This window comes from Syngnathus scovelli, chromosome 11 (genome assembly GCF_024217435.2).
Source record: "Syngnathus scovelli strain Florida chromosome 11, RoL_Ssco_1.2, whole genome shotgun sequence".
NCBI classification, from domain to species: domain Eukaryota; kingdom Metazoa; phylum Chordata; class Actinopteri; order Syngnathiformes; family Syngnathidae; genus Syngnathus; species Syngnathus scovelli.
Genome location: NC_090857.1, coordinates 4,416,655 through 4,431,624, shown reverse-complemented (window position 1 = coordinate 4,431,624; position 14,970 = coordinate 4,416,655). Strand labels below are relative to the sequence as shown.

At 40.9% G+C, this 14,970-nt stretch overlaps 1 protein-coding gene across 5 annotated transcripts in view; it reads left to right on the top strand.

The window, feature by feature from the left end:
• cdh4 (cadherin 4, type 1, R-cadherin (retinal)) overlaps positions 1-14,970 on the top strand; it is a 141,967-nt gene that overhangs the window by 46,783 nt on the left and 80,214 nt on the right. The gene's annotated exons all lie outside the window — the stretch shown is intronic.

Here is a 14,970-nt window from a genome sequence, read left to right as displayed (position 1 = left end):
TTTTCTCCCGCATGCTTCTTCTATGTATTGGTGAATCTGCTGTAATAGAAAAATCCATCTCTGCTGCAGCCAAGAGTTCTAGACTGAGAGATGCTTCATTTTTTTTTCTTTAAATTTGCCCATGGTATGAAACTACCAAAGAAGCATCCACTATTTTTGGCTCATGTAAAAGTTTACACGAGGAGCTTTTTGTTTGAAGCCATGTTGGTGACATTTGGGTTAAAGAACATTTTGTAGTGTTGTTGTGATGCGAGTGATGCTAATATTTTCAGTCCCTTTTTGTCTTGTTAAAATGAAAAATGCCAAGAGGATTTTTTTTTGACACATTGCAATAGCAGCTGACATGAAGATCTTTCAGCTTCCGCTGGAACAATTGAATTATGCTGTTTGTTTTGTTATTTTGGAGGGAGGGAAAGAACCACAGCGGCCTCGGGGGCTGACACTTTCTGCCTGTTTAGAAATGGGCCAAGGTGTCCTTATTGCTGCAGACATTTTGAACCCAAGTCAAATACATTCGCTATTCCCGTGATGTATGGCGGCCGCTATCTCGCAACCGTGCCGCCCTCCAAATCGTCCACTCGTCGGGCTCCGGCGGTGTCGGTTGTCGTGCGATGATTAATGTACACTCGCTCGATTTACCAAAGCCCTGCCTTCCGTATGCTAGTACGCTAAGCGAGAGGAATCCTTTATTTAACACGGCTTCACTGCACGTAGTTTAACCTGAAACTGTCAGCTTTCAAGAAAACGAATGGATCAGCTGTGTTGGGTTTTCGGCCGCTACGGCGCTTGTGAGCAGGTTGCGGGACCGTTAGACACCGAGCCTGTTGTGTCCCCGGAGAAAATGACAGTGAGCGTTTGTGGGAAGGACCAAAGGGCTGTGGCCCAGCAGGCACACTGTGAACCAGGCTTCTGTTTCCAGTCACATCGGGGCCTCACGCTGCGGTGAAATGGGACTTGTTTTGTCATGTGTGGGCGCTGTGGATGCGAGTACATTATGTTTCCTGAGTAGGACTAATTGAGGATTATTCTGCATTCATTTTTGGCGTATATCTTGTGTGATTAAACACAATGTGTCATGTGCTGTGTGTTTGCTTTGGTTTCACAATAGTATTGCAACTATTAAGAATACAAATTTGGTTGCCACTAAGGGGTCACGGCCAACCCCTGGATGAAAATGGAGCAGTCTTGATTTTTAGTACAAGCAAGAACAAAATGCGCATTCAACAAAATCTTATGTTAAAAATCTTTTTTTCCTTTCTGTTGCGTTTGAAGAGAACATGTCCCATTCAGCTATTTCCCTTGACTTGTTGTTGAAGTTCAAAAGCCATTCATACGCATTTGAGGTCCATAAAACCTTTTTGTTAAATTCACTGAAAAGAACAAAAAAAAAATCCCGGCACTTCCACTAAGTTGTTCTGAATAAATCATTTTATGCTGCGATGGAGACGTTGAGTGACTGTGAGCTGGAACAAGACGGGAGCAGGAGGTGGCGGTACACAGGCAACCCACAAAGAAGTTGAATTGGAGTTGTGGTTCGGGCAGATTCCCGCTGTGGTGAGATAAGCCATGAAAAGAAATATTCCAATGATTTCTCAGCGCTGTGTAAACCATCGCCACCCTCCAAGAGCTGGACAGACACCTTATCTTGCTCTCTCTCCTTTCTTGCTTGCTTCCTCACACCATTTTGCTCTGTCTGTCTGTGTCTCTCTCTCTCTCGCACACACACACAATGACTCACACACACCTTCCAGAACTTTGTCAGTGATGTTTCACCTGACAGAGCTCTGTATGCTTCACAAGCCTTCTAATACACTTTCAACATGATGCCTTACTAAAACTTGCTTTACATTTCTAAACTAAACTCCAACTTTTCAGTTTTGGAAATGGAACAGGGGAGGTGTTCAGTTTGGGGGTGGAATATTGTAGAACTTGGAGGGAAATTCTATTTTTTGCCACCAATTGAAAATGATTTAAAATGAAACCATAAAGCAAGAGGATGGTTAGTGACCCCGCACCTCCTAGCTCCGGCAGTGAGTGGATGAGAATAAACGTGTGGCTATTTTGAGCGGCTACCTCACCCTCATTCATTGACTGCACCCGTCACAGGACAGTAATGTATGGACATCACTGGCGTGCATATGACAATTCCTTGCAAAAATCTCCATGAGGACCTTTAGAACAGATTTAGAAGACTGTAGGAAGTGGGAAATCAACTCTGTTTCTTTATTTGCTCTTTCTATCTGAAGCGATGAAGTAGGTGTCCCTCCTTACTGGCCTCATCCCAGCGCTTTTGATTTATTGCCTTTTTACCGTACTATTATTAACTGCTTCCACTTTTGCAGGGTAAAAGAACAGTACAGTAGAAGATAAATTTAAGTAGGATCATGACCCCAACAGCTAAACACTTCAGTGTGGTTTTCCTATTGTTTGGTGCCGTCTCTAGAAGTTGCTTTCACAAAATGACTCGCTACGTGACCCCAATTAGACTATACAAGGAGAATCTGGCATGGAGCCATATCTGCTTTGCAACAGCCCGCCGTCCGGCTCCAAAGCGAGCAAAAGACCGTCGGTCCATAAGTATGTTTGGTCCCAACAACTCTATGCGTGTGTTTGTGTGTGTGTGCGTGAGGAAAAGAAGGTTTGGAGGGATTATGTGTCTATGCATGTGATAAGCGGGATGCTATTTTGCCTTTGACTCCTGAAGGTCTCTCTTGTCCTTCAGAGAGTATTTCATCTCTGTAGCCAGGACCAACAGTCTGTCGTGAGGCGATAGAATACAGGTAGCGATGATGAGCTGCATCATTTCTCTTTCTCTTGTTAGTCTTGGTAGCAAAGCAGACTGTGTTCCTGGCTTTAACCAACTCTCTGCCTCATGACACGCGTGTGGAGCCAAATGCATCTAGCAAGCCACCCAAGCTATGCTAGAATATTCCTCTCTCTTTTGTAGTGGCTTTCACTGTGTGAGCGAAAACAAATTGCAATACCGTAGTTAGCTGTGATGAAAGAAAACAACACATTTCTATCCCACTTGTCCTCGTGAGGGTCCATTTTCTATTCCTGACAATCTATGTATCAGATTTGTGCAAAGTTGAGAGCCAGCTCTCTTTAGGTTAGCGCTATATAAGCAAGGCCGTATAGAAATAGAATTAATTCCTCTTCTGTGGACTGCTGCAACAACATCAAACATGACATTTGTGTGGCGCTTTTGTGCACGGGGCTGTCTATCAACCGAGGTCTTTCTGTGTGGAGAAAACCTTGTGAATCTCAAACTGGCTCCTCCAGTGGGCGCCTGCTGAATTCTTTAGAATTACAAAGTTTTACCTCATGCACTTGTTTGTGTATCATTTTGACCTTTAACTCTTCAAGATATTCACACAGCGGCTGTCTTTCACTTTAAAGGAAAATGTGCTTTCGGCAGTTTGCAAACATATGTTTTAAGGTTGCGTTAAACTTATAATCATATTAATATCTAGTATTAGAGTGCTCGTGTGGATTGGTGGGGGGCGAGGAATGTGCAGACAAACTGCATGAACTTGTTTTCTTCAAAGTGTTGTGGAATAGGCCCGGATAGGGAGTACCGGAGGAGACCATCTCAAGGTCGGTTAGGAACAAGAACAACAGCACGTCTATGAGACCGGCCTTCGAGGGAAAAACCCAACTGTCTGACCTCAGCGACACCTGGACCGGGGAGGAGATGGCCATCGACCAATCATCTCACAATATTTTGCATGCTTTAATATTCATATTGTGTTTCTTTAAAACTGGGCAACCCGGAAGAATGTGTCGTCTTTTGGTGGTCACAAAAACGCACGAGTTTTAGTGTGAGGGACCCGGGACCCAGGCCTGTATTAGTGCGCTTTGTCAGGAATAAATAATTGGTAAATTTGGTCTGATTGATCTACTGGTCTTCTCTTTGACAGAACGAACTCGCAAAATTGTTAGGTGCGCCAGTGTGTGGATTAGGACATAGCAATTTATGTGTTAAGTGTTGATCGCAATTTGGAGTCAGATCAATAACTAGAATCCGTAACCTAACAACTTGCTCTCCAAAAAAAAAAAAAAAACATGCCGGGGGTCTTATATAAGATTCAGTAAATATACTTCACAAAAGACTACAAAGATGACAACTTAAAAGGGTTAATAACGCCACCTGCGTGCTGTTGCACTTTTCCCACCAAAAGAGATGCGAGCCAATAGTGCCTCTGAATCGTGACCTTCAAATGGAGGTAAATGGAGCCTCCAGCCTGCATCTGCAAAAAGATTGCGAGGGAAATCATGAAGCAATTATATGAAAAAGGCAAGGACTAGCTAGCTCTGATGCTGCCAAAACTGGAGTCACTGGCAAGGGAATGAGGACTGTGTTGAAGAGGAAATTAAAGGCGTAATCGTTCATTAAATGGGATAAATGTGAGTTTCTTTCATGTTTCTTGGAAACAAATTATATAGCTTGTTTTGATCACACAGCGGCACAAACTACTAAGTCATATCATTTCACGTGAATACTTTCTGCATTTCTTACCGTAGCTCTTTTTTTTTTTTTGCTATTGATCAAGCTAGCCCTCAATCAATTTGTATTTGCGCTCTGCATCTCTGCGCATGCGAACGATCGGTAGCCTTGATTAAGATTTTATTGGCTTTTTTTTTGTTGCGGCATAAAAACAAATCACGTTCCCACGCGGAGACCTCCGTGTCACCTTTTTTGGCTTTAAAAATAACCTGTAATCTTCCAGTTCATTACCAAAGGTTTTCACCGCCGCCTTGGACAATAGGATTTACACACAACTAAACATAAATCGGCTTTTCTGGATAAAGTGGTGTTTTGTCATCTTAAATTATTCACTGGCATACAATCCTTTCTGTATGACCTGTTTTTGCGACACTTACTCGTGGATTATCGGATTGGTAATTATTAGCCTATTAGTTTATTCAACCCTATAAAGAAAAGCGAAAACAAGACCTCAAATTCTCAATACCTGCATTGACTTAAAAATAAGGGCTTCTCCTATTTAGAATAGCAATGTAAACCACAAATTGTTTACTTTACCAGCAATAATGTGTCAATAATTTAACGTCACCCCAGACAGCTTGTCAACAAAGCGCATTCATAGCTGTCGATTTGTATTTATGATGGTCTAGGCGAAAGGCAGCCAGGCCGACACAAAATAAAACGTTTACTGCTTAGTGAAGATGAAGTGACATAAAAAAAAAAAGAGCGAGAGAGAGAGCTTATGCATTCAGTATTCGGTGAAGAAAATTTTTTAGTAGCTTGTATCAGACCCGACGTCGTGGTGGAAAGTCTCAGGTACATCGTTTTGGTATGATCACTTGTGCTCAGACACCTCATTCGTCTTCACAGGAGAAAGGTTTGCGATATTCAAAGATGAAAAATAATAAAAATAAAATCGATGCAATGAATTTTGGGGATTTGTTTGTGTTTAATGTCAGCACATTATCCTAAATGGAGAACTTAAAGGATTATAGACCGGCAGAATGATCCAGCCGTCAATCTTGAAGCTAATTAGTGAGCAATGCAGAAGAATGTATCAGAGAACGACACATGAGGGCACACAAGCACTAGATTTTGAACAAGTGTCCATTTTTAATTCAGCCAGTAAACATTACGAATACTGTATAATATGTCACTATAGGATCAGATTTGAATCGATTATTCTAACGATTCTTCCATTGAATAATATTTTCATATCCAAACTCATTCCTTTGACATGTTCTCGTATGATCTACTGAAGGTGGTACATTCCAAGTTATCTCTGAACGTCAAGATTGTTTTTATCCCTTGTGATGTTTTTTTCCCCCTTTCATTCCAAAAATCTTATAATGGAACCATAATGCAGTGCAGATTGAACTTGCTCTTGCTGCTGTAAGCATCATCTCATACCTTTATAACCAATTTCCTCAAAATAGACACTTTGGAAAAATAAAATGTGTCTTGATTTGTGTTATTAGACACAAGATTTCTTTTAGCACTTCATAGAATGAACATGGGGAAATATTTTTTGAGCAGAAAGCCCTTGCACAAGTTAGATGCAGTTATCCAGGAAACGATACTCCGGGAGATGCGGCAAGGAAGAATACCATGAAAAAAGTCACTACTCTGACTTTAGAAAAGAAAAAGATAGCGATAAGTGCAACATAATTATCATGTCAAAAATGTCCCAGTGTCCTTTGGGTGTAAAAATAAAAAATAGTGGTTTTTCTATTGTGAGGAAGCCTGGAAATTACAAAAGAGACAACCTCCATTTTTGATTGAAATACAAATCAATAGAGTCCTCGTTTTTGCTGCCAATACGCGCTGCCGGAACACAACGGTAGCATCGATCTTGACTTCAGAGGAATCAGTTTTTCCCTCCTGTCTTGTTTTGTCGCTAGGCGCGCCTCTCTTCCACTCTCATTCTCCGACTCTTGTCTATCGTCTTTGTAGCCTGCAAGCTTTTCAGATAAGAATAATAGCTCTGCGAAGTCCTGGAGAAGAGAAACGCGGAGGTGGAGAAGGGGATGGTACCCCCGTGACAGTGTTTACGTTCCGCACCACAGCAGTAAGACAGAAGAGAACGTCTTACTAACTATGGCCTCAAGGAAAAAGATGCCATCTGATTGCCATAAACTGCAATTTAGCCTGGGTAGACAAACGCTCAATGTGAAGGATTGGCATGGCAACTACTGCAAAGTAAAGTGTGGAAGGAACATCTGCACTGAAAAAATAACTTCTCATTCTTTGTACATAAAATAAGTTGGAAGTGTCCAACACAACCCAAATGTACTGTACTTTCATGTACCGTATTTTCCGGACTATAAGGCGCACCTAAAAACTTAACATTTTCTCAAAAGCCGACAGTGCGCCTTATAGTCCGGTGCGCCTTATATATGGACCAAATTCCTAAATTTAAACTGGCCCGAAGCATTGTGTCATGAAATCAATCATAAGTGGCCCGCTGAAGACGATGAATCATGAATCAAAAAGACTATGGATCATTATTTTGTGATTATAAAGTAATTTGTTGCATCTGAAGTTGAAATAGAGAAGCTAAAATGGAGAATGATTTGATTTGGATTAAAAATCTGACATGCTGCATTAATGGTGCGCCTTATAGTCCGGTGCGCCTTAAAGTCTGGAAAATACGGTAATAATTTAGCATATTGTCTTCACAGACTAGACAAGATCTTAAAATTACTCCCTGTTAGAACATTTCTCTTTTAAATTGAGTCATGACAGTGAGAGATTTACAACCCGGTTAAATTGATCATTAAATTCATAGCTGTGTGAAGCACTTTAGCATCAAGGCTCATGCTCAAAATGACAAGTCGGAATTGGCACATACAGTTAGTGAAATATGCCTTCCGCGAGCGCTATGGAATACTTGGGTGTTTGTTTAAAGGATTGAGAGCCGGTTGCATTTTCAATGCATCAATTTGCGTCTGAGCTCCCACGTGTAGCATTTTGATTTGCAAGCCACAGGTTAGCGGCTTAACAGGCGCTCGTCTTTTCAAATGGAGCCATCTGAATTCCAACCAGAGGATAAAGCTTTGAACAGCCCTCTAAAGGTACCATTAGAGAATAGAGAGTAAATGTTCTGCTTGAATGCGTACTGCTTCCTCCAACGGGTCGGGCCGCCCACCATCCATGCGGATCTGCTGGGCTTCCTGATTCCATCTGGTGATTTACCGAGGTGCTTTTTTTTCTTTGACTCCATCAAACCAGCCAATTATTATGCATCACTGTGACTTTGGTAATGGTCTCACTCTGTTAGTCCTGAGGCTCGGGTCACGTTGAGACTCTGTCAAGCTCATTAGCGCGGTGTGACCCGGTGCTGCAAGACCATTGCCGTCCGACAGCATGTTCAACAAAGTAGGGTTGGTATAATACATGAACATCTCTGGGTTTCTCTGATAGCATAGCGAGTGACATTTGTTCTTTGTGCTAATGGTTTGCGCTTTCTATGGTAACGTAAATTGTGCTTAGGCTTGCAGAAGACTGAGTAGACTGAAAATTCTATTCAACAATCACAGCGACGTTAGACGAGAATGATTGTGGCATGTCCTTGATGGCCGCGACATGCAAGAGGGTGTACCCAGCATGACGCTGATGACATCAGTCCACTGATAGTGAAGTTTCTTGATGTTCACGGGGAGACAAAATGAAAGGATGTGTCTTGTGTCAGCGTCGTCATATTTTAATGCTACAGCATAATTTAAAGCGTCGTAATCTTTAATGATCCAAAGCGAAAGCTGCTTCAAGGGAGTTGCTGTAATTGTTTGTTTTGGGGTCATATGTCATCCACACTGCCCCCGCCCCCCTTATCCACCCTTTTCTAGTGGATTTTTTTTTTTTTTAATCAATCAAGAGGCACCTCAGCGTGGTTACGGGCTGCTGCCAGTTGCTGATCACTGGCCTAGTGACATCATGATGGGTTTTGCATCATTAGCTGACAAGCAAACCATGACATCGACGGAAAAAACATTCTCGTTATATATTAAGACGTTGTCATGTTCTACGAGCCACTGAAATCAAATATAAATACACGTTGCAGCTAAATCAAGGCTCTATGTGATAACTTAATTAGTGTTTAGCTTTTGCTTGCTTCCGAATGGAGTGACAATACAAAATAACCACACAACTTGTCCTGTGAATACACCTGGTGTTTAATTTTGCTTTGAAAATGTTCTTTGAATCACGACCACCAGCCACCCCCTCCCCCTGAGTCGTTATTATGCAGAAGCTTCTGAATGTTTGAACGGCAACCAACTACAAGCAGGCAGAATGCGCTGCCAAATTTGAATAAAAATCATGTAAAATGCATTTTAAAAGGTGTGATTGATTTTTGGGGCGCCAGTCTTCATTTAAGCACCATCTCACGCGCGCGTACACCGACGCACACACGGTTTATGAACCGTTGTCATTCAAATTGTTCGGAGAGAAGTTAGCTGCTGACTTAATGAACTCTTTTCCTCTTTTACCTTCTCGCTGTCTTCATCTGCTGACTTTTAGCTCCAATTTGCAGTCTGGCTGTGTCTGTGTTGCTTCTTTACAGCTTTGGCGTATGCAGCCCCAAGCTCTTTCTGAACTTATCTCCACACTCTCGAGATTGGATATCTCGTTCTAAGGAGAAATGGAGCAATCAGGGGATGAGATGTTGACAAGTGTCTATCGGTTTCAGTGTTTTTGCAAAATATTTAAAACTTGGTGGATATCATTATGAGGAAGCTTTTTCCTTCTCTGGGTTTTCCTCCTCAGGTTTCAATATGTATTTTTATTTTTTTTTTTACCTCAAACATAAGTCAGAACCCTTGCAGGCTGCATTCTAAATACCGTCAAGGCTGGAGGCAAAGCAACATGAATTTTAATGAATTATTAAAGAGGATTATTTATTTACTTCATCTGCAGCCTGAGCCACCTAACTGCCAAAGCTTTTTTTTTGAACCTGTGGCAAATTTGTATGCATAATTTATTCTCGTGGCTGAAGATTTTCTTTATGCTGTCTTCTTTAGTCATTTCTCAGTACTACACCTTCGGGAATCATCCCGCTGGACTTTTGCTGTAACACTAATGGACTTTGATTGTACATTGCATTCCATCCAAGAAGCGATTGCTTTGGAAACGACAATTAGCCGCGTTTGTTTTGTGGCGACTGTGCGGTGCACCTGAATGTGATTTGGCTTTGCTTAAAATGACGACATTGTGGTCTATCAAGTGGTATTGTTCTGGTCCTGGTGAGTGACTGGATGCCAAGTGTCTGTGTGTGTGTCAGACGATGTTGGCTGTTAGTGAAAGAGATGAATAAGCGAATGGAGAATAGGAGACCTGCCAGCTTGCGAGACTCTGACGCACTGCAGATGAACCGAGCCTCCATCCGTTCACATGGCACTCTTGATGGTGCAATGACGCTTTCACCTCTGTGTGTGTGTGTGCGTGAGTGTGTGTTAGCTGTTGTGCACAGTATAATTCCAAAGCATAGAGTAAATGGATATTATAAAGTCCTATACATGACTAGATTATCTAAACTTCATGAGACTTCAACATTGAATTTCTTAAGTTTTAATAAGAGACCCAAATGATAAACATCATTATTATTTATAAACAGTGCCTCAGTTCAATAATGGCACATAACGCATAAAGCGTCAATAGAAAGGTGACAGACATGCTGATGAAGAGTCATGCAAGGTTAACAATTAAACATTTCACACTTCTATTTCAATATTTCACACCTCTATTTGTCACGAGGACTAAGTGGCACGGCTTGTATCTCATTCACTAGCTTGGCAAATGTGTTTATATATATATATATATATATATATATATATATATATATATATATATATATATATATATATATATATATTTTAGCAATGCCGGTTCACTCGTGTTAAATTTTTTTTTATTCACGGAATTAAAATATATTGAGAAAAATTCTAATTAAACATGTCTATTTAAGCGTTTATTTGACATACACTGGCAATGTTTTAGGCTGCTAACACTGCCTAAATCAACCATTCTCAACTGGTGAGTTTATGGAACTGTTTTGAGCTGTCAAGAAAGGCAGTAAAAATCTGAAGGTGCTCCTCAGGTTTCAAATTTACAGACATACAAAATTTCATTGGTATAGACGTTGAGGGTAAGAATGCATTCTGTGGTTCTAGTTGTCTTGGAATATGATGTTTTCAAAAGTTATCTGAACACGAAGCGCTAATTTGTACACTCGCACATTTTAAATAGAGGATGGGGAAAAAAGTGTGGTTCGGCTAATATTGGCGGGGGGATCATTTTATTTGAATATTAATTTATTCACAAACAGTATGGCATAAGACTGAAATGAACATGCAAATATATGCAGCATAAACATGCTTCCAGCAAATATTGCTCTGCCTGTCAATATCTTGATCTTGAAGCCATATTTTGAATACAAGATTAGAAATCTTTTTTTTTTAATTCAATCCTATGCACCCTGTGAGGGCAAAACATGATGAATTTCCAAACTAATTATTGTAGGAAAGTTAAGACAAAGACTATAAAGTTAAATGCAAACAACAATAAATAGGATTATCTAAATAACATTTATAATCCTGAGGAAGCAACCAGTCCCAATTACTGCAAATATATTTCAACATACAGAATTTTCCTGTTCATGCCCCACACCATGCAAGATGGGTCACATAATAGAAGTTGATTGAAAATTTCCTTTGGCTTTTGTGCGGCTTCCAGCTGGTCTTACACCTCTGCCCTCTGACATTCTCCGACCAATCAAGCCAATGGGATGCATGTCTCATCCTTTTCGTGTGTGCTCTCTATGGCTATAGAATGAAGTTATTTGATGTGTGAGCCCGGCGACTGTGCTGAGCACAGTGCTTTGGTCCTACGCTGGCCTCCCAGAGGCGTGTGTGGGGGTATGTGTGTGTTGTTGCGAGGGTGGTGGTGGTGGTGGTGGTGGGGGGGGGGGTTCACCTCCATGCTGCTTGGCCCTGGATTCTGCTTTGAAGTGCAACTGGAAGGTTAACTGCTGACAACGCTGCATAATGGCTTCCTCGGGTTGTTATGTTGCGGAAAAGTGTTGTCGAACACTTTATTGAAAATGCTGCTTAATCACATCAAGCTGAGCTGAGCTGAACGATGCAGTTCTCTGCTTATATAGTCGACATCGTCATCAGAAGCGAAGCGTTTCTTTTGCTGACACACGTGCGACGCTCTGATGTTGTGATATGTGAGAAATTAATAGATGGGTCTCCGCAGTCATGTGATTTACATGAGCCAAGGATTTACGCTGGTGTAGTATTAAGAGTTACCAGTAAGAGGCAGCATGGTGCTTCAGGGCATACGGAAAAAAGATAGAACAAGAAAGACGCTGGAATTAAAAAGACGTTTCACATCGATCTTATTTGCTAACGACCTCATGGTGGCATTTCCTTTTCGAAATCTTTTGTGGAGAACGACGAGGAGGACAAATGCAAACACTAAACTGTCAGCATGAGATTTAAAGACATCACATAATGAGGCCTTGCTGACTTTAGTCAGAAGGGAGAATCCAAGCTCACAACTGGTGTCGTGGCTCGAAATCCCAACACTTTAGCTCATGTATTAAGTAACCAAGCATGGCATGCCCCTTATATCAATTTAGTCTCGGGATGTCATTTTTCTTCGCTCCGTACTTTTTGACATTCACAGACCTCATTATTCTTCCTTCTCGTCTGCGCCATGGCCTCGCGTTTTTTTTTTCTTTATTTGAACCTTTCTGTAAAGCCGCCGACTGTTTTGTTTTAGTGAATCAAGGCCACAGCAGTGGGGTCTGACAGGCTCCTCCATCATGCTTGGCCAAGTGATTGATCTTGGGATGGGCTTGTGGAAATTAAGAATCAACAAAACAAAGATGTGTGCAAAACGTCTTACGCTTGCCAACTTTTTTTTTCCAAGTTGATGTCAGGCAAGACGTGTCTAAGTGGTGGAAGTGCGATGAATTCAATTTGTATTTTGTGTACGGGTTGACTGAAGTGAAACTATTTCCAGGTTGCTCCTCCACTATGGATGTGAGCGCCCGCTGTAGAAGCTTTTTAATTTACACTTCTTTAGATTAAGCACCATCATCCAATTAGCATAGATGCCGTAGTCCTTTGCAGAAGCTCGTTTTCAGAAATCTGGCTTAATCATTTACGCCGGCCACTGCCAATGTCCATATCAGGCATAGTGTGCTCCTTAGTGCCTCTGCAATTGTATAAATCAATATGGTGCTGAATAAATCACAAAGAGATGAAGGACAGAATTCATTATTAACATTGTGTCAATGCAGCATCTCTCCCTGAATACAGAAACGCTATTTGAGTTTTTTCGATGCCGTAGCTTCCATGTTGGTCTTTTTTTTGGATAGCACCATATTTGGAATGGGAAACAAATTCCACCACAGGATGCTTCAGCTTACACAAAGAACGCCACTGATATCAGATGATATTGGCAAATTCAAATAAAGTAAAGAATTCAGATTACAATGAGCCATCGAAAGTCAAATGTGATTCAGGAGGCTGTTGGATCTGCAATTATTTTGGGATTTGATTACATTCCTCCCGCCAGAAGCCGATTTAATTAACAATTTCCTTGGGAGAAATATTTTTGCTATAATGAAATGATACTAATGTGTCTAGTCACATTTAGACTTGTAAGATAAAAAACAAGTCAAGCAAGTAGACCAAAGACAATCCATGGGAATTTCTGTTTTGGTTTACTGCTTACACCAGTCACTCACATCCATCCTTGTGTGGCGTTTGATTTGCAAGAAATGTTCCCAGGCAAAACTGTGAACATTTCAACTTCAATTGATGTTGTGTTTTAGACTGCAGGTGAGTAACCCACAATTCCAATTTAAGTCAAATGTACAAATAAAAGGAAAATGTCTCATGTGAACTCTGAGAAATGAGTAGGCACGAGAACAGTCAGAAAATAGTGGGTAGTAAAGTCTGAGGAGAAAAATAAGGTAATTATGGGGGAAAACGTTTCTTTGTATCGCTTTTTCTCTTGTCCTTTTTTTCTTTATTTTCACGACTCTCGTACCTCAGTGCTGTTTTCCATTGTTCATTGATTGATACCCTTTTAACTTTTGCCACAAAGGCTTTTTGAATTGCACTGCATGTACATTCCATTAACATACTAAAAACTCTCACTGACATCTATTCAGTTAGGTTTTATACTGATTAACAATAATATTGGCAGGCTAAATCTAATAATGCTGTCAGTTCTTTTCTTTCATTTTTCTTTTCTCCACACCATAGCATATAAGTCAAATTAGCTGAATCCAGCACGCTTAGTATATAATTTTGTTTTATGTTGTTTTACTTTTCAAAAATGCAACTATTACATACATACACAATTATTGAAATGTTTTAAGAAAACAGAGATCCCATAGCTCAAAAGCTTTGATGAGATAGAGAAAAAATCTGACAGGTTTAGGGTTCCGCACCCAAATATGAGCTAAAAACAGCTGTTGGACCGAACTCAAGAAAAAATGTCACCCAGTGTAAACATTGCTTTCTCAAATGTCACCAAATGTCACAATTAGACCATTCCGAGCATGGTTTCATTTCTGTTCAGACGAGTTTGGTTTTGTGATTGAACCACTTGTCCTTCTAGCTAGGTCCTATCCTTTCAGGAAACACGACATCCCGGCAGCTCCGAGAATGGAATGCCAATTTCTTTCAGGGTGAATGGAACACTAAATCATTACCCATTAATTGAATTGGAGTTGTACTATTTTTCCCGGTTATTTGCTGGAGCAACGGAATCGCCTCTCATCAACTCGCCAAGAGTGAGAGTTAGAGAGACAGAAAGGATGAGTAAGTAAGGTAATGAAATTCCAGCGTGGTTTGTCCATCTCCGAGCTCCGCACATTAACGGATGTGCCGAGTCCGCCTGTCACTCGGGAATTGGAGTGCACACACAACAATAGCCTTTTCCCTGATGAGGAGCACAGTGCAAGTGGGCTTCAATTTGCTTCTCCTTTCCCACACAGGCTGGCATTCAGCAGAGCGTTCCGTATTCAGAGAAAGCATCTAAGGCAAAATAAAGCTCGTGCCCTCTGTGGCACTGAGGCTTCTTGTGGCCAAAAAGCTTCGAGCAGCGATGGGACTCTCAGGTTGCATGACCTGACAGAGGCTGATTTAAATCGACGGTTTTCGGAGTTGGGATTTGCTTGGTGAAAACTTAGAGGATCAGTCGTTGCATTTTATTTTTATTTGGAAATCCAATCACTGAATCCAAAAATATTCAAAAATCGTGTGATATATTTTAAGAAGAACCTCTGAACGTTGATGATTGAATGTGGTTAAATTAATTCAAATCTATTAATGGTGTCCCGGCTGAATCTCACCACAGATGGATATTTCAGAAGTTGATTGCAAATGAAAGTTGGGGTTTGAACAACTTGCAGGACTCAGCCATTTTGGAAAAAAATGCAACTGTGTGTTTGTGCTGATACGATG